Here is a 21982-nt window from a genome sequence, read left to right as displayed (position 1 = left end):
AGTTGAGCCGCATTTGAGTAGTAGATTCTCCCGCGCCTGGCTACAGAAATGTAGCTATTGGCTTTGCAAGCAGTCGCAGCAAGCAGCTAGATGCTACTGGGAAAAGGGGGCGCCAAATTCTTGATTATTCATATGATTTTGAAACGCATCCCTGTTGTTTTTTGAATATTCTTGAACACATTTTAAGTTGATTTCTGAATGAATCATAAGTTGATTTTTGAATGCCTGCATAGTGTTTTCTCTGTTAGGAGAATCTTCGTCGCATCTAGAAATAAACAAAAGGGGACGGGGCTATTCGAGCTGAGCGGAGTAAAGTCGAACAGATGAATGCCAATCGCTGTCAGATTATCTGGTTGATTGGGTTTACGAATGATCAGCATTGTTATAATTACTAGCGAAATCCATATATTCAGACTATCAGAATGGAAATAAATGACACAGGTGAGAAAGATTACGTATTATCTTCTCGGTGTATCCAAGAAAATGAAATTTTGACAGAAAATTTTAGGCCAGATCAGTACACTAGTAATGACCAGTTGTACAGTCCCGCCTACCAGCCGCTTAAGTTATATTCTGGAAGTAACGAGGAAAACGTGTTGCACAAACATGTAACAATGCCTAACCGGAGAATAATTGCGAGATAATTAAACCTGTGATTCTGGCAGGGTTAGTGAAGTTAATCGGCGAACAAATTTTGACACTGGCAGGAATAGCTACAGAACTGGTGGTGACAAGATTGTTAGAATGAGGAAGGAGAAGAAATAGGGACGTCACACAAATTATGGAAGAATAAGACAATTCGAAATGTATATAAAAATTTCGTAACACTATTTTTCAATCTCATGCTGGAGAAACTGGTGCGTATGAATGAAACGTGAAACTATTTCCTAACTTAAAGCTTTTTGTTTGTAGTAGGCCTAATAGGCATTTTATATTGGTACTTCATGAATTATATTCTGTCGTGTTATAAAAATGACCATTTGTGCCAAAACAATCTCTTTTATTTGGTGTGTGTTACAAAATTGCTGCAATATTAGAAAGGCCTATTTTGTTTTATCTAGCAGACAGTGACAAAATAAACGTAATCAGATCGAGAAACCACACCAGTCCTGGGTATTATTTGCATTAACAGCTTTATCAGTATTAGATAATGACATTGTGATTTTTCATGTAACAAAACATTTGACGAACTTTGTGGAGGTAATAGATTCTTTCGCAGAAACGAAAGCACGCCATATAAAGCTGTAGCAAGATTAGAAGGGAAAAAATGCTAGGAGCTAAGGATTGAAGAACTGTGTACTTTCTTGCTTGTCTCTTGTCTTTATTGGTTTTGTGTATCCTAAATTTAATTTTATGTCACACAAAACAGCAAGTTATTAGCTAATAGGCAATAAAGAGTGCAAATTTTCTGAAGAGTTCTTGTTCTCCCAATTACAAATAATCCCATCCGCTATTAACTGCGAGATTTTTTTTTAATAAAAATAAAGAGGGCCAGGCTGTCAAACTGGCCGACAATTTCCGCTGTTCTGAATTTAGTTTGATGGCATCCATTACAAAAAATACACATTTCGATTACACAGAGCGAAATACAGTGACGTGCGATAGAAGGCTGCTGTATGAAGAGGCGTGGCACTGCACTTTGGCACACTTAAGATCAAATAACATGTCTTACATTTCCTCGAACACATATGTTTTATGTTTCAGACTTTTCAGAAAGATGTGCGCTACAAGATGAACATATTTTTTAAATTCGATTTTTTTAGTATTGACCCGGTTAGCAAATATCGTAGATCCGGGCTGACATGCAGAGCAGTCTGAGTTATAGTTGGTAGTCTCCACGTGACCTGTGTTTCAATTCGTGATTTTGCTGTTTACCCTTCGTTTACTCTCACGTCAAATGAAAACAAAACGGATGTCTGTAGCCGGGAGCTATCAAGTGAATTAAAATACATTCACATAATTATGGACACCATCCTTGCTTGAGTAAAGGTAATGATGGTGGAAAGTGAAATTTGCAGATTACAAGAAACGTGTAAGAAAATAGTAAAACTAATGGACATAAGTGTGATTTGTGGATTATGGTTTGGGAACTTGTTTCACAGTGAATGTGTTGAACTTACCAACAGTGAAGTACGCCTGGTAAATAGTGCAAAAGGAAAAAATAAGTTCTGCTGTGGTGCACGTGAATTTAGTTTACACCAAGGACCTCTGAAAATGGCGTCTACAGCAAAATATCAACAGTTTGTTACTGGAACCAGTCATAGCAGCAGTGAAAAAGTGAAGGTAGGTGACGATATAACAGTCAGTGATGAATGCAAAAGTTCTGATATGCAAGACAACTCACGAAAACAACCCTGTAAAGGACGTGGAGTTGAACTGCTGGAAATAGAAAACAGTGCTTGTGATGTAAAGCATACGAAAAACCACCTGAGATTAACCAGTGCAGTTGAAGGTTTAACAAAACAGTAAATCAACTAATAAAAGACAGTTCGAAAATGAGAATGCAACTCAGTACAGTGACAGCCACAAACTGTAGATTAGGAAAGCTAGCATCACATCTGACAATATCATCACGCAAAAAAAGTGGAAAACCCCGAAAAAATATCACACTGATTGCTAAAAATAGTAATACTAAATGTCTAATAGCAAATCTAGGGTCAACTACTGAACCAGTAACACACGGCCCTGCTCCATTTATTCAAAATTCGAATTAAGTTCGTCACAACCCCCTGTATTACTTGAAAAACAAACAGTGTACAAAAAAATAAAAAAAATAACCACAAAAGGTGAATTGGAACAAATAAACGATAGTGAATCAATAACCCACAGTGTAAACCAGAATCTTTGTGTGAATACTACCAGTATTTCCTCTTACAGAACAAAAACAGGGCAAGAGAACATTGCAACAATGACAGATGCATGTAACAAATCGGAACAAACAAACAGGCCTACCAATAAAGAGCTTACAGTCCATGAAGCGACAGAAGATTGATGTGTTAGCAATACTTCTTTGAACAATTCGAAACTTGGAGCTAGTATAAATGAAACCATTCCCCACATCTTAGCCAGACCTTCAAATGAGAAACCTTCACTCAATACAGATACAAATTGGCGTGATGTACAGTGTAGGAAAAGAACTTTTTGATCTACAGATCAGCAAGTATCATTCACAACATGAAAACAACAAACCAACAATATACACAAAACGAAGCAGAATGCATCTGTACAACCAAAAATGCTGTATTCAACTGCACTAAAGAAAAGTGTAGAGGAAGAAAGATCTCAAGCATCTGCCGTAGCATTAGTCAGAAATTCAAGTACTAGAGAAAGAAAAAAATCAGATAATAGACACTGGTGAAGAACAAGGAGTGCTATATGGCAAGAAAAGAGCATTGTTTCATTTAGGAAAAGTGAAAAACGGCACAACAACTGAAAATGTAACCAAATTCCCTGAGAAAATCTTTCCAGGATATAGCAACTTTCATGTAGAAAAACTGGAAATAAACGGTGTGAACAGCAGCTTCAAGATTGGTGTGGGCACAACACTATGGCCAAAGAATATTGTTGTCAGGCATTTTTTATTCCGAAGATTGACCAGTGCCCCAGTAAAATAGTGCCTGAAATAAAAACCCAAGGCCTCATAATATCTCACAGAAGTAACAGTAGAGATGATAGTTGTACGCCCATAGTTATAGCAGTTGTTAATATACAGTGTTTAAGAACCAAGGTGGACCTTCTATCATTCTTTGTAGAAGAAGTCAAACCAGATGGTTTATGTATCTGTGAACACCGGTTAGATGAAGCAGAAGGTGAGTATTACAGAGCCATTGAATATTTGGAAATGGTAAATTCATGGTATCGAACTACTACAATTCATGGTGGTGTATCTGTATATGCAAGCAAGACTCTTAGTGTAAAGGAAATAGACTTAAAAAACGTTTCCACAGACCTAGATCTAGAAATAGCTTCACTAGTGTTAACAGATATTGACCTTATTATTGTCTCTGTGTACCACTCACCAGATGGTAATTTTGAAAACTTTATTGCACAACTGGAAACCTGTTTGTCCTACATAACACATCTTAAATCTAAAATTGCACTGTGTGGAGATTTAAACATACATATACGTGATGGAAGCACTAAAGAGAGAGTCTTCATGACTTTGATAAATAGCTATGGGCTGATTGTTGCAAGCCGACTGCCAGCAAGAGGTGATGCCTGCCTAGACACAGTATCACTAACCTCAATATCTGGGACTGTAATATAAGTGTAGTTGAACTAATGATTGCTGACCATAGTGCATTAGTAATGGAAATAAGTATGAAATGCTCAAGTCAACTGCAACCAAGCTCAACTCCAGTTACACATTTAGTAAAAGGATCACAGGAGAAGAAAGACTAAATGACCTTAAAATAGCCCTGTCAAGTGACAACTGGCAGCAAAAAATTGCAGGAATGGGGGCCAGTGCCTCATTTGAATGTTTGTTCCAATCATTAAAAGCTAAATTTGATGATTTATTTCTATAAATTCACAAGAAATATCCTACAGGCAAAGCTAAAGGAAGGATCAAACCTACTACAGGGAAGCTGAGGTATACCCCTGAGCTAAACAAATTAAAATACATTGTGCTAATTTTCAGGGACCATATGGAAGCAGCTAGAGATCTCCCAACTAGAGACCTGCTTCATTGTAACTATGTAAGAGCCAAACGAATTTACAGAAAGCAAGTGGAGGAGGCAAAAAATAAATACAATGGCTGGTTCATTAAAGAGGCTCACAATCCATGCAAAGCAGCTTGGAATCTGGTAAACGAGTGCAAAAAAAGCCCACCTCAGCCTTAAATTCCGGTAGCCTTGACGCCTTCAATCAGTACTTTGTTAGGATAGTGAAAGATACTATTAATGAAATACCTGACTCAGGCTTAGTCCCCACAAGTCACATGAGAAACATAACCAGTAGCACTTTTGAAAACTGGTAGGAAGTGCACCCTAAGGATATCGTAAAAATAGTTAAGTCATACAAGAACTCAGAGAGCAAAGATATATATGGTATGTCTTGCACAATGCTGAAGAAAACTATTCCAGATCTTGCTCAACCATTATCTATAGCAGTTACCAAATGCTTATCCTCTGGTGTCTTCCCAAAATTTCTTAAACTAGCACAGACAGTACCAGTCTACAAAAAAGGTGACCCCTGTGCAGTGTCCAGCTACAGACCAATTTCTAGCACTCCTATTCTAGCTAAAGTTATGGAGTCTGTTATGAAACTCCAGTTACAGAATTATTTTGAAGTAAATAAGCTCTTCCAGGACACACAGCGCAAGGGAAAATCAACGTTTATGGCAGCACTGGACTTAACCAGAAAAATAAGGCAAGGATTCGAAGACAGAGAAAGTGTGGCACTGACACTCTGTGATCTTAGCAAGGCATTTGACTGCATTTCCCACAAGATACTGCACAAGAAATTGAAGTGTTACAGTGTTGGAGGTGTTGTTCTGGCAACTTTTCAGTCTTATCTGGAAAACTGGAGACAAGTGGTATCAATTCATGGAGCAACATCACAAGAACAAAAGCTGGAATATGGAGTACCCCAAAGGTCCGTCATGGGGGCTCTCCTGTTCATTATTTATGTCAATGATATGGGTTATAACAACAATATGTTACAGTTTGCTGATGACACCACCCTTAATGCCGAAGGAAGAACTGCTGCAGAATCACTTCAAGAAACAGATGTACTCTTCCAAAACATTAAAGAATGGTTCATCAAAAATAAAATTAAAATGAATGAAGAAAAAACACAACATCTGCTATGTACCCATGGGCTTCATGATAGACAGGAAACTAACAATGAACGAACACACAGTGTACGTGTGCTCCAAGCTCTCCCGTGTAATATACCTTCTGAGGAGGCTACAAGTTGTATTGAGTGACCAATATCTCATAACAGTATATTATGCCCTATTCCATAGCCACATCAATTATGGCCTACTGTTATGGGAACATTCTGCAGGTTGTAAGGATGTGCAAATTCTACAGAAAAAAGCTCTCAGAATAATCACATCAAGCAAAAGAGAGGAGCACTGCAGGCCTATATTCAAGCAGTTACGAATTATGACAGTCTTCAGCCAGTATGTGTTTTTATGTCTCATCACCGTGAAAGAAAACAAAGAAGTCTTCAGCATGAGGCAAGATATACACAATCACAATACCCGTAACAAGAGGAGCATCGAAATACCCGGGTGTCGACTGACGGGAATGCAAGACAGCTTTCCATTGGTTGCCCTAAAGATGTTCAACTCACTGCCTCAAGAAGTGCAATCCCTGCCACTAGGAACATTCAGAAGGAGAGTAACACAGGACCTGAAAGAATGCCCACTGTACTCCATTGGTGAATTCTTTAATAATGACCAAAGTGAATGGACAAACAAATATTGTTTCTATTAAGTATAAAGTCTTAATTTTGTGAATATTTTTTTAAATGTATATATGTAATTAATCATGATGCAGTCTGTCCAGTCATGACTGGTAAACGACACAGATCTAGTAAAGTAATAACATATATTTTTAGTTTCAGATTTTATTTTATTTTCACCTTTCTGACAGTCAAGCATTAATCACCTTGCAGAACAATGGAGTTATTTTTGTCTGTTCGCTAAAGAAATTTGACTTTTGTTAACTTTTTCCGCAGAAGCAGTCAATGTATTTGCTGCATTTAAAGTGTATGTTTTCACTTCTAGAACGTATGGCATTATGCCATAATAAAGAACCAAACATGATATAATACAGTACTGATGATCCAAGAAAATTTACATCTTGGAAACCACATTGAAAAGCTTAATATCAGGCCGAAGTCTACTTCATTGGGAATCTGGACTTACGAATGTGCACTTTAAATGTGCGCGTTTTAGTATGGTTCACGAAATTCCGATACTCTTGGAGTATCCTCTGATGTCTTGTTTGTTTTATGACATAATGTATGATCTTTCAATGTTTACACGTATGTACATAAATGGGATTACTACGTCATGGTAGCTGTGCAAGCGCGGTGTCGCCTGTTATCTGCGCTCTCTGGCAACTGCAGAAACAAATGTATTTCTAACAGGTCACGGGAAAATATTGCGAATGGTAGTTTGAAAAGCTTTAACTTCAAACTAAATATTCTTTTACGTAAGTTGAACTATGTGCGAGAATGTACCATTAATTTTGTAAATCACAGAGCGTTTGACTATCACTTAAAAATAAACTCTTTGATGACGAGACATTTAGACTAATTTCGAACCCTGAAGATCAAACATTTACGTCATTATTAAAAATTTTACTGGCACATTTGTGTGATATATCTTAAAGTATGACACGCGCAAAAAAGATCAACATTCTATGCGAAAGCTTAGCTTCTCCTGCAGCTTATTAAGCTTAGAGACCAATATTATATGTGAAAGCTTTACTTTTCTTGAAGCAACACTATGTATATTAATTTAAACTATTAACTTTCCCTGTTTGTGTGTTCACGCTACTTAAGAGTGATGGTGCTGTTGGCTGACTAGGCCATCACGTGTTCTATGCTCTGAATATCCGCTGTCATCGGCTTGCGAGATCACGTGACACGAGCTATGACTGGGTTACAAAAGTGCATCACAATCTCGATTTCAATGATTCAGAAAGTAACATACAGCGTTTGATGGAATTCCGATATATACTTTCATAATACGAAAATACGCAGCGTACTTATTGCTGCACATCAAAGATATTTCCAAAACGTGGCTTTTTCTGAGTTTCATTTTCTAAGTGCCAGGAAATTCTTCGCCTGTGTATAAAACCATAACCATTCAAGGGATTGATACGTTTTGCAGTTCTGAGGGAAAATATACTATCACTTAACATAGAAAAAGTGTTTTCACATGGGAGAAAGTGTATTTTTAACCGGAAAATCCGGGAAAAATCCGAGAATTTTATTTCCTTGTCCGTGTATACACCCTGTTACTACTACATAACAAAGTAACAATATTCCCAAGTTCACTGCCTCAAGAAGTGCAATCCCTGCCACTAGGAACATTCAGAAGGAGAGTAACACAGGACCTGAAAGAATGCCCATTGTACTCCATTGGTGAATTCTTTAATAATGACCAAAGTGAATGGACAAACAAATATTGTTTCTATTAAGTATAAAGTCTTAATTTTGTGAATATTTTTTTAAATGTATATATGTAATTAATCATGATGCAGTCTGTCCAGTCATGACTGGTAAACGACACAGATCTAGTAAAGTAATAACATATATTTTTAGTTTCAGATTTTATTTTATTTTCACCTTTCTGACAGTCAAGCATTAATCACCTTGCAGAACAATGGAGTTATTTTTGTCTGTTCGCTAAAGAAATTTGACTTTTGTTAACTTTTTCCGCAGAAGCAGTCAATGTATTTGCTGCATTTAAAGTGTATGTTTTCACTTCTAGAACGTATGGCATTATGCCATAATAAAGAACCAAACATGATATAATACAGTACTGATGATCCAAGAAAATTTACATCTTGGAAACCACATTGAAAAGCTTAATATCAGGCCGAAGTCTACTTCATTGGGAATCTGGACTTACGAATGTGCACTTTAAATGTGCGCGTTTTAGTATGGTTCACGAAATTCCGATACTCTTGGAGTATCCTCTGATGTCTTGTTTGTTTTATGACATAATGTATGATCTTTCAATGTTTACACGTATGTACATAAATGGGATTACTACGTCATGGTAGCTGTGCAAGCGCGGTGTCGCCTGTTATCTGCGCTCTCTGGCAACTGCAGAAACAAATGTATTTCTAACAGGTCACGGGAAAATATTGCGAATGGTAGTTTGAAAAGCTTTAACTTCAAACTAAATATTCTTTTACGTAAGTTGAACTATGTGCGAGAATGTACCATTAATTTTGTAAATCACAGAGCGTTTGACTATCACTTAAAAATAAACTCTTTGATGACGAGACATTTAGACTAATTTCGAACCCTGAAGATCAAACATTTACATCATTATTAAAAATTTTACTGGCACATTTGTGTGATATATCTTAAAGTATGACACGCGCAAAAAAGATCAACATTCTATGCGAAAGCTTAGCTTCTCTTGCAGCTTATTAAGCTTAGAGACCAATATTATATGTGAAAGCTTTACTTTTCTTGAAGCAACACTATGTATATTAATTTAAACTATTAACTTTCCCTGTTTGTGTGTTCACGCTACTTAAGAGTGATGGTGCTGTTGGCTGACTAGGCCATCACGTGTTCTATGCTCTGAATATCCGCTGTCATCGGCTTGCGAGATCACGTGACACGAGCTATGACTGGGTTACAAAAGTGCATCACAATCTCGATTTCAATGATTCAGAAAGTAACATACAGCGTTTGATGGAATTCCGATATATACTTTCATAATACGAAAATACGCAGCGTACTTATTGCTGCACATCAAAGATATTTCCAAAACGTGGCTTTTTCTGAGTTTCATTTTCTAAGTGCCAGGAAATTCTTCGCCTGTGTATAAAACCATAACCATTCAAGGGATTGATACGTTTTGCAGTTCTGAGGGAAAATATACTATCACTTAACATAGAAAAAGTGTTTTCACATGGGAGAAAGTGTATTTTTAACCGGGAAATCCGGGAAAAATCCGAGAATTTTATTTCCTTGTCCGTGTATACACCCTGTTACTACTACATAACAAAGTAACAATATTCCCAAGTTCAATATAAGGAGGAGAAAACCAAAAGTCAGCAATTACTCATTTTTCCTGTTGCTACTGCCATCATTGATTTTTAATGCTGCAAATGTTGAATCATCACTGCAGTCTTCAACAGTACTTCTTACACAACTTGCAGAGGGCGTGTCCTCTGATGGAGGACAGTGGGTCAGGGTGAGCCATAATCTGCTCAAAGGATGAAAAATCCATATATTAATTTATTACAAGCTCAAGCCAACATCTGCCAACAGTTCGAAGGTGGGCCTCAGCCCACAAACCGTAGGGCAGTGAAGAGTTGTAGTATGGTATCGGCCCCTGCTACACCCATTGCAGCCCTTGTAATGTAGGCAATCTCAGCCAGCAGCTACGCAGCATCAGGGCTGATGTGGCAGGCTTTTATTGCCTAGTGAGCATGGGATGTCCAGTCCCATCCAGCTATGGCAGGTAACGGTCGGTCATCCAGTGAGTGAACCCCAGACCAGCACGTGGCTGGCAGTGACTAGCACTACTGACCACCCAGCAGCTTGTACCCACAGAAGGCCTCAGTTTGACCTGTGACCCAATCAGGCGGCTAGATCCTGCTGGCAGGTAGTCCTGTTAGCATGACAGCAGAGACACTATGACTCGATGATGCACTACTTCAACATATGCCCAGCGTGGCCAGGTGGCTAATGCTAATTCATGTCAAAATCAGTTTGTTGTGGTGCTGAGGCTACAGATGTCATGTATTCCACACGTCCTGGTATCAGTACGCACTCAGGCACTGATTAGCAGGCAGTCTTTAATGTCCAGTGAATGCTGTCATACAACTCTGCGTCAGTAATGCTGCTGTAAGTGGCCAACTTTACAGCTTGTGTCATTATGTACTCATATATTGTCCATCCTGATTGTAATACTCAACAAAGTGACCTGTTATGTCCTAGCCCCAGCACAGGGTGAGTTGTAGTTCGACACACTATACACCGCCACTTTTGTTAACTCAATTCTTGATACATTTTACTGAATACCATCCCGGCTTCTCTTGAAACAAGTGGAAACAAAGATTTTCAGAGGTGCATGTACTGAATAGCTCAAATGTTGCTGGAGAACACTATAACTTTGTCCGGTAGTGAAGCTTTCTAATACAAAACAGTTTCTTGGTGTGCATATGTGTCATTGGTGCATGCAAATTGGGCACATAGTGTCACTGAATTGAGAATAGAGACCATAGCACAGTAGGAAAGTAGAAATAACTGTTTGCAAGCCAAATGTTGACAAATAACAAAGACCAAATGAATATCTGGTAAATAATTAAGTATCACAGGTTGTTGTAAATAAGCTCACCAGAGAGCATGTAGGGCACATCACTGAGCTGAGAAAAGTGAGGCCAAAACAGTCTGTGGAAGTCCTTAAGTCTGTCACTGTTGTTTCAGCACAAGATCAGGCAGCAGTGGGTGTATCACTATGCATTGCAGATAGTGACCTCACCAAAGATATGCATAACTGTGTCAGCTGATCCACTGATATGCCCTGTGTGATTACAAGAACACTAGCATTTGCGTTGCTTCCAGAACACTTTCCCTGAGCGCATCCAGACATCGTAACAAGGTTAAACAAAGGAACAAAAAGTTGCCTCTATACGTGACATTTGCCTGCTTTATTTCTTTGTTGATAGTCCTCAGTGTTGACGTACTGCATTGTTATACTGGCTGAAAATTGAGGGGTGGAAGATGTCCACCGACTACTGTAAATGATGTAGCTGACAATTGCACAGTTGTGTTTCACAGTTCTTTACTTTCATTGTTCACAAGCCCCCAATATTACAGAATTATATGGCCAGTTCACTATTGGTAAATGTTGATAAGCCTCATTAATAGCTTGCAGGCAGCATCAGCATAGTGTTACAATAGTTTGCTGTTGAACACCTATGAGCAGTAAAAACCTAATCACACAGCTCATAGCTCTTGCAGAATAATATGGTACATGTGACACTATTTTTCAAATAAATTAAACAGACATTGTCATTAATTGTTCAAACACACGGCCTTTTTATGTTACACTTATTCCACCATTAAGTAGACACATTGTTGTTAATCTAAACAATATATGTTTCATATCTGAAAACTAATCAAGGACTGACTGTCTTTGGACAAAAAATTGGTCCTTTATATATCCTCACAATAATAGGTACTGAAACTACACATTGTTCAATGTTTAAGTTACAGAAATTACAATTAAAGCATAACTCATTCAATTAATTGAATACATAAAATAAATTCCCTCTTTTTAAATCTTCCTTCTACCACAAAGGTTAGGCCAAATTATTTGTTTAAATAATGAAATCATCAGACATAGTTATACAAACAATACTTTTGACAAACCTGGTAATTATTTTAGAATTAATTAGGGGCTGACTTTGTAAATATGTTTTCAAATAGCACCAAGTAAATACTTTAGTACAGAATTTATATTTATTTATAAGCCAACAGTAGAATCTTAAGTCATGAAACAATTAATGATTTTAGCATATAACAAAAGAATTAACTAGGAGTGGTCAGAATAAATTAGGAAGTTAATTACCTACACAAACTAAGCACAAAATTAGACCTGGTGCTATTTTCCGTAAGACAGAGGGCCAACCTGTCTCTTATATGGAAATGCAAATTATACTCATGCATGTTAATGGTAATTGTAATTAGGCAGAAATGAAAATAAAATGAATTTAAGGAAGCAGATGGCAAAACAAGAGAGGAAGTAAAGAGATCCCAGCTTGCTTCGTCACATATACCTTAAGCTAATGCAACCTCTACAAGAATTGGTTGAACTTTTAGTGAAGATGATACCTAGTGAATTTCAAAACCAGCCTAAAAAAAATATGGCACATTCTGAGCAGCATAACAAACAAAATCAGAGCTTCAAACAAAGGGAACTCCAGGCTTGATTATCAACAACATCAGAAAAAGGGTAGATAGTTACTCACCGTAAAGATGACCCATTTAATTGCAGACAGGCACAATTAAAAGACTGTTACATATTATAGCTCTTAGCCAAATCCTTATTCGACAAAGATATCCTGCACACATTCACACAAGGAAGCCCACCTCACGCACACTTGACCACTACCACCACCAGCTCTGACTGGAGCATGTGGTGTGTTTGTTCACATGTATTTTTTTGTGTGTGTGTGTTCTTTGCTGAAGAATGCTTTGGCTGGAAGCTATAATGTCTCACAATATTTTTCTTATGCCTGTCTGCAACTCAGCAGGCCACCAATATGGTGAATGGCAATCTATCCTTTTCCTAATATTGTTAAAATTAGAGCCTCTCTCACCTGAGATGTATCACACTCCTTGGGAACACAGCATTGTGCAGACACTGTGTTTCCAGCATGGCATAGATCATGTACAAAGGTGTCCACAGAATTTTATCCGGGAAACGCATGATTCTAAAACTGCCATTACTGACGTTGTTTATTTGGTGAGTTGGAAGATATTGTGCTGCATGGACAAATCATCACAAGAGATATACAAAACATTGTTTGTAAAGGTAGTATAGATAGTATAGGTGTTTTGGCATTATTTTTTTAAAGTTACATTGCTATATTCCTAATCAGTATGCAAAGTATATTCATGTATAGTAATAAACAATGGAAATTCCAGGTAAGAATATCAACCATGTAGAAAAAGATAGATTGTTACTGTAAAGAAGACATGTTAAGTTGCAGACAGGCACAATTAGAAGACAGTTTGGCCACAGCCTTCAGCAGAAAGAGAGGAACACACACCATTCATGCACACTTATTCATACACACAAATGAGCACACCTCAAGCACACACGACCACCGACTCCAGCAGCTCAGGCCAGAGTGACAGAATGCACTCTACCTTTTCCTACATTGTTAGTATATTATTAATGTGATTATGGATTCCACCTTTCTTTTTCCAGTAATGATTCTAAATCAGTGCCATTTCTGATTAAATCAATTGTATCTGTTGAATTGGGACATAAAGATAAAAAATAATCATACAGATTTTTTATTCATAAATAAACTATGCTAGGTGAATGCTGAAGATTTTTTAAAAAAAAGTCAGAACTGAGAAATTCAATAAATATAGCTTACAAAAAGTACCACAGAGTAATACTTTTCAAAATGGAAACAGGAAATAAACTTAAAGAAAAACTTATTAAAGTATGATGCCATCTGTAACACTGTTTCCTTACTAAGCTTCACATCTAATCATTCCAATGGATTTCTTGCATTATCTTCATGTCTTCTATATTTTTTGTTTACTTGACTGAGGTAATTAAAGCTTAAGGAAATGGGTTTTGAATCTAAATTTTTTACCTGTTTATGTAAGATGTATCCCAGTCTCAACATTCAACTAGATTGATGTGGAAACCCTCCAAAATTTCTTTCAAATTAGTCTGTAGAACTAAACAGAATCTCACAGCCTTGGACATAAACAAGGCTCAACTCCCCAGCTTGACACATTATTATTCCACAATGCCAACTACATTGCATTATTTTGTAACTCTGTGGCTGCATGTTGCTTTGTGCTGCGCTGTGCCCTGAAGACATCAAGAAGCATCTTTGCTGTATTGACAGTGTAACAAGCCCAAGTAATTTCATAATTTCCCTCAGCACTCAGCACTGCTAAATTTGTTGTTTGTAGAACCACAGTCATTTTTAAAAATGCATCATAAATCTGAAATGAATGAAAAGCCTGTACCCAGGATTCCAAGACGAGGCAACTGCACCCCTTTGATCCTCCCCCCTCCCCTAGTAGATGTGTATGTTCACATACACAATGTCAGAGAAGAACAAGAAGAAAACTCAATGCTCTCAGAGGCTGTCTTAACTGAGAAGCACAGTTTTTATTTCGAGATGTTGATCAGTTTGCTGTTTACTTTTTGTTCACCATAATTAAGGATACAGGGTCTGTCCGAGGAGTTCCTGGAATAATTTTCAGTAGTTGGCAAAGCTGGCTGGCGAGGCAGAGGTTCAGGAAGAGAAGTTGGTGTGGGACCTAAGCTTCAAAACAAGACTAGTGTCATTTGGCTGTGAGCAGTTTTTAAGATAGTGTCACGCTCCAAGCACCAATATCTACTGCATCCTCATCAAGCAAAAAATGGATCAGTTTTTGGAGCAACATCGTGCCATCAAGTTCTGTGTGAAACTGAGGAAAATGGGGTGTAAACAGTTGAATGATTTCCAAATACAGTAGGACCTTGATAATTCATGCTTTGGAAAGTGATGAAACAAAGTAAACTTTCAAGTGACACAAGAAGTTCTGGGGAGGTCAGGAGTCTGTCAACAATTATGACTACGCAGGATGCATGTTGACATCACAAATGGATGACTCTGTGCAAAAAGTGAGTCAAGTTGTGGACAAGGACCAACAATTAAGTGTTTGGATGATTGCAGAGTAATGTAGAATACCCAGAACAATCATTAACTTCATTTTAACTGAGGATCTTCAAATGAGGAAAGTCTGTATGAAAACAGTGCCAAAAGTCCTGACAAGTGAGATGAAGGAGAAGCATTTGCTGAAATACCAGGAATTGTATAAGCACTATGAAATGGAGACAGAATTTTTTGACAGATTGATCACAGGGGAAGGGATGCGCACTTTTGATTATGATTGTGAAACAAAGCACCAGAGCAGTGAATGGCACACCAAGGGCTCAAATGAAGAAAGCAAGGATGAATAAATTGCGAATCAAGGCAATGCTCTTTGTGTTTTTGTCATAAAAGGTGTGGCCCAAACTGAATTCATGCGACAAGGACAAACAGTTGACAAGGAGTTTTACTGAAATGTGCTCAAACAGTTGGGCGACAGGATTCAACGTGTGTGAAAAGAAAGTCACAATAACTGGATTGTGCACTATGACAACATGTAAAGCTGCACCAAACTCATTGTCTCTGAGATACTGACCAAAATGGGTGTGGTATTACTGTCCCAGTCACTGTATAGCCCCAATCTGACACTAGCAGACATGTTTTGTTCACAACGATCAAAATAACCCTGAAAGGGACTTGGCACTGGACACTGAAGGCAGTAAAAGCAGCTTCAATGACCGCAGTCAATGAGAATCCTGTTGACAACTTCCAAGGTACATTTAGTGATTGGATGAAGTGCTGGCAACTGTGCAACAAAGTAGGTAAAAATATTTTGAAAAGTTCTGAAAAGATTGTAAACTGGTATTTAATGAATAATTTTCAAAAAATTCATTCATGGAACTTTTGGGATAGACACTGTACGACAGACGTATAGAATTTGCAGACTGGCAGCTGACTTTAAAATCTATCAGATGAGAGCTATGTACCTCATGTTGTAGCAGCCCACACAGACAAAGAGGGCCAAGAAGACTGTAAAATTTGTTTTGAAGTAATCCCTTATGGAACATTAATACTTACAATAGCAATAAGCACAATTAGTGCCTACATATAAAAACATAAATGTCAGCATACTCACATAAAAATGAATTTAGTGGGGTTAAATAAATAGCAGTTAAGTATTACAACTGGCGAAGAAGCAACTTTTTTAATTGTAAGCGATTTTCTGTGCACAGAGTAAGATGTTGATTTAGCGACTTTTAAGCACAATATAATCCCTATGAGTTCTTCTTCATGATGAACTTAATCAAAAATGAATAACTGCAAAAATAAACTAAAACTCCTAAGCTAGCTGACAGTACAGATGTATTTGAATTTTTATGGCATTAAATTTGTTATATTTTCTTGGAAGTAATCATTATAATTATGTAAAGATACTTGTCAGTGTGCTATACTACTAGGTGTCTGTCTGGTTCAGTCTACAGACTGAGCACAGGGAGAATAACCTTTTGCTATATACATGGCATCTCAGCTGAATAGAGATGGCATCAATGTATTGGAAATACCAATATTTTGTAGAAATAATATCCATATTCCTACATCAATATTATACTGTCATATTATTAACAGCATCAATATATTTCCCCAATATATGGAGCTTTCATAATTCCATTTTTTTTTTAAACTTTTGCTACATATTGTATCTAAATAACCAATGTATTTCATGAATCCTGCCAAAAGAACGTAACAGAATGAATATTCACGAATTATTTCTTGTGTCATAGTAATATATGGCATATAATAAAGGAGGCAATAAGTTGGAAAGGATAGATTTCTACTCACCTTATAGAGGAGATGTTGCTTAGCAGACAGGCACAACAAAACGATTGCTATACACTTTAGCTTTCCAGCCAAACAGCCTTCTTCTAAAGTAGGAAACACACACATTCACACAAGGACAACTCATACACATGACCACTGTTCCAGGCATTGAGACTCCAGTGTGCATAAATGTATGGGTGCTTCCTGCTTTAGAAGAAGACCTTTTGGCCAAAACCTCAAACATATAGCAGTCTTTCTGCTGTGCCTGTCTGTCTTTCAGAATCTCCTACTTATGGTGGGTAATAATCTACCCTTTTCATAATACTGTTGTTATTCCATCCTGGATTTTCCATTGTTTTAATTATACAGTTATGTAGATAAGCTTCCCAGAGTATTCACAGATTGCCTATATTATGAATCCAGACCTTTTGCACTATTTCTCTTACGACACAGACAAATCCGTCTTCATAGCAACCTCATACTGATCGGTGTCTCCTTCATCATCCAATATTAACAGTGGCCAGAGACAGTGATCATGTTTGTGACAGTTGTGCTTGCATGAACACGTTTGTAGTCTACTTCAGAAGAAGGTCTTTCAGCCCAAAGCCCCCATATTTAGCAATTACCTATTTTGACAATCTCCTGGCAAATGATTAGGGTAAAATGTATTATATTCAAATGTTTTATGTTTTTTATGTTATACTTTTTGACATGTTCCGCATCCATGAGTATCATCTCATTTTTTGGGTCTATGGAACAAAAACTGAATCTAATCTAATCTAACTGAATCTTTTTGTTGTGCCTGTCTGTGACTCAACACCTCCTCTATATTGTAGGTTGCAGGCTCTCCTTTTCATAATATTGTCTTGCTTCTATCCTGGATTTTCCATAGTTTAATAAACAAATTGGAGACATTGTTAACTTCATAAAATATCCAGTAAATAGCAGTGGTTGAGTGAGACAAGAGCAGAAAATTATATATATTCTTGAAAATGATACTGGTTCTGAGGAAACATTGAAACTCCACATTCCCTAAGGCAAAACAATTTTTGGTTTCATTAAAGACAGTCAGTTTATTGTTTCTAGGCCTGACTGTCTCTCCAAGCTGACTGGTAGGGAGCAGGAAAGTGCTGCAGAAGTGAAGAACTCATATTTAGGGCATCTTACAACAGTATTATAAAGGGAAATCCATGTCATAGCTAGTATGGAAATTTCACCACTATATTGTTTCAACCCATCAACCCAGCAGTTAGAAAGCTGATCTTCTGAAGGAATTTAGTAGGACATTTAATGGCAGAGTGCACTCACATGTATTTACACTGGTCATGTTTTTTGACCCAAAATTCAAAAACAAACCCTTACTTTTATAAGAGAAAAAATTGCCTTCCTGTAATAAAAAAACTGTTTCCATGGTTTTAAAACGAGTGTTGCACAAATTTTGCAACAGTGTTAAAACTGATATATTTTCAAACTTCATTTCTTTGGCAGACACTGAACTAAAGGTACTAACTTTAAAATATGTTAAAGTTGCAATAAAACCCACATTTTTAATGTACAAGTACTTGTTATTTATTACACACAACAAGGGAGACCACAGTGTAAAATAATAAAAGTATGTATTACTTTTTTGTAAAAACAAAATTTAATTACAGCTCAAATATTGCACATTGCACTATTAAACCAGTTTAAGGCTCCATGCATTAGAAAAGTTAAATAGACATAAATAATTTGTGTGTGCCAGTTATGAAATAAAATAATCACCACTGATTTGAAAATATCAGGAACAAGCTAATTATCAAAAACTGACAAAGAATTTGGTGCAGTTTAATTGTCTTATGAATAGCACAGATATGTGATGTCAAGGGTGTGGAATATGTTAGACAGGTAACTACCACTGACGGTTTAACTGAAATTTTCGTCTGAGCCCTCTGGAACATTGCAGAAATGCTAACTTGTTTCTTGGACTTGTAATGGGACATTCTCCTCTAGCATTACTTTTCCTCAGCAGTTGTCGTTGATGACAGTATTATTTTTCGAATTTTGGACAGTTAAGTACTATCTCAGTTGCTTTTCTGAAAACTTTCCTATAATTTTATAGACATTATGTTGTATTTCAAGCTAAAATTTATGCAAAGGAATTATTGAAATATTTTAGTTTTGATGTTATAATGGATAAGTAGTAGTTCTGAACGTATAGTTAAAATTATTTTTTTTAGAAACATTTGAAATTGCAGATTAGTTGCACACTTAAAATTTTTATTATTAATTATTCAATACTGTACTCTCTACTATTTTTATATCTGGATTCATTTATGAAATAATAATCGAAATTAATACTGTGACAGAAAGTAGTAGAAATTCATTTTTTAAGAAAAGCTTGTAAACCCTTTGGAATATTGTTATTTTCACAGACTGAGAGTCATAATCTGTGATCAGATGTATTTTTGTATAATAGGTACGAACAATGTAATTTCAGCTTTGTTAATGTGAAAAATCAAAACACTGTATGGTATACTAAAATATGAGGAAATATATTTATGTAAAAAATGCTGCAACAACAATCCTCAAATTTATTTAGCTCAAACCAAGTGTGAGGACCAGGTGTGAGATTTTCAGTTTCAACAGTCAGACCCCTATACATGAAAAGGTGGAGCCATCTTAACATGATAAGCTAAGTAAACTTGACAGTTTATTCTGATCTTCACCCTCTCAACTCTTCATAAAAGACTTTGTTTATTAAAATTGAAACAAATGAGCCCTCAGTCACAATTATTTTTAGTCTTATTGACCAGGTTTCAACACTTCTAAGAGTGCCTTCATCAGATTTAAAACAATTAAAATGACCTATAACATAGTTACAAATTTATAGGAAAAGATATTTTTTATATAAAAAGTAAAAGTACTGACTAACTATAAAAGACAGAGGCAGTACTTACATGTCACATATAAAATAATTGACAGGCCAGAAGGGCTTTAGTCACAAAATATATGTATATTTTGTGAAAATTTAGTCACAAAAAATATATATTTTTTGTGAATATGTAGACTTAAGCCCCTTCTGGCCTGTTAATTATTTTATATCTGACATGTAAGTACTGCCTCTGTCTTTTATTGTTAGTCAGTACTTACACTTTTTATATAAAAAATGTCTTTCCCTACAAATTTGTAACTATGTTATAGGCCATTTTAATTTCTTTAATTCTGATGAAGGCTCTCTTAGAAGTGTTGAAATCTGGTCAATAAGACTAAAATTAATTGTGACCAAGGGCTCATTTATTTCAATTTTAATTTAGAAATGGTCACTGAACCAAGCAGCCATGTTTAAAACTTTGCTTTGCTTATTAATTACTTGGGCAGAGCATTATTTAATGTGGACAATAGATGGAACCAGGAAGGAGGAGGGAGATTACAAGTGTGGGCATTGTCCATGATTAATTAACTAATAATGAAGTTTTGCCTGCTGCAAAAATTGTTTTATTTCATTGATTTTTGAAATTTATGTATGAATAAATTTTAGATTGTATGGAGCAAAACTGAAGGCTGCCCAACAAAAGATCTTTATACCAATAGTGATGATGCACTACCAATAATGATGGACCGGATCTAATGAAAGTGAGGCAGACTTTACAACTACAGACAGGGACATCAAAAACGAAAGATAAGTACAAACTATTTTGAAACTAATTTGTTTGTCGACTCGTGTGCTTGTTAACAAAATGAATAGGGACAAAAGCAAGAGTGAGATAGAAATGGAAGCTGCATGATTCAGTCAGGACATGTTTGAGCTTAGTTAAATTGCAGACAGTAAAGAAACAGTAAAGACTGATGTTTTTCAGTTACTTTTGGCAAAACTAGAGGAAATGAAGACAGATAACAATAGAAAATTAAGTGCAATTAATGATCGGGTAACTTAAATAAGGACAGGTAATGATACCAAATTTACTTCATACAAAGACAGTTAAATGGCTTGAAAACTGAAAACAGTAGTAAAATGGACAGTTTGTAGCTGAGTCAGTGAAACATCCAAAAAATGACAATGACATCAGAGTTGAACTGAAGGCCTTAGCAGGAAAAACTGTGAGTTGGGAGCTACAACCTCACAAAATGTCACCAATTTAAACCTAAATATTTTAAATGTATAAAATGATTTGCAAACTAATTTAATATTTTAGATAAAAAATTTCAACAGTTTAGGAAAGTTGTATTAACAAAATTCTATATGCAAACAATGGCATTGTGTGGTCCAACACTCCCATCAAACGTTTTTCATCAGATAATTTACATCCAGTGAATTTTCTGCACCACTGCAGAGATAGCTTTCTGTCTGGCATGAATGACAATCAAATAATTAAATTTGTTAAGAGATATCTTGAATATAAAGCTTTGTCATAGGTAATTAAATTTAAGTCAGTGGGAAATATATCAGAGTTTTGAGAAAAGTTTTTTAAATAAATTTTGTTCAGAAGAAGAACAGGGGAGAATCAAAAGTGAATTTTTGAATGGTTCTAATTATAGGAATAGAGACGACACTTTGAAAGAGTTTTGTAAGAACCAACTTCAAAAATTAGTACATCTTGACAAACCATTCAGTGAAATAACCTTCATTGATGTCCTTAAAAGAAGATTTCCAGAAAGATTACAGTGGGATTTAGAATATGGACCTGACAATTCTCTTGAACAGTTCTTACAATATGTTGACAAGCTGGATAGGGCAGTGGAAAGAAGTACATACCACAATAATAGGAATGACAGAAATCACAATGGGAGTAATCACAGAAGTAGAGATAATAGTATCTTCCACCAGGATCAAAGTGTCAATAGAGAAAGAAATTCTGAACAGCAGCATGAGAGGAATAACTGGAATAGACATGGGCATTTTAATAGAAGAAACGAACATAGAAGTAATTACTCACAAAATGGCAGTTCGCCTCAAAGAAGGTCCACAGTTTTGGGGTGAGGAAACATAACAAGCACAGGAGCCAAACTCACACTTGCAATAAGACAGTAATAAAAGTGTTAATGATATGGCACATGTATCTGAAATTGAACAGAAGGAATATCATATTTCTTATTTATGTTTTGACCAATAGTTTTGGGGTACCATGTTTGATTATGGTGAT

The sequence above is a fragment of the Schistocerca cancellata genome, chromosome 1 (assembly GCF_023864275.1).
Source record: "Schistocerca cancellata isolate TAMUIC-IGC-003103 chromosome 1, iqSchCanc2.1, whole genome shotgun sequence".
Taxonomy (NCBI): domain Eukaryota; kingdom Metazoa; phylum Arthropoda; class Insecta; order Orthoptera; family Acrididae; genus Schistocerca; species Schistocerca cancellata.
The sequence above is the reverse complement of the archived record's forward strand: the minus strand, read 5'-3'. Positions refer to the sequence as shown.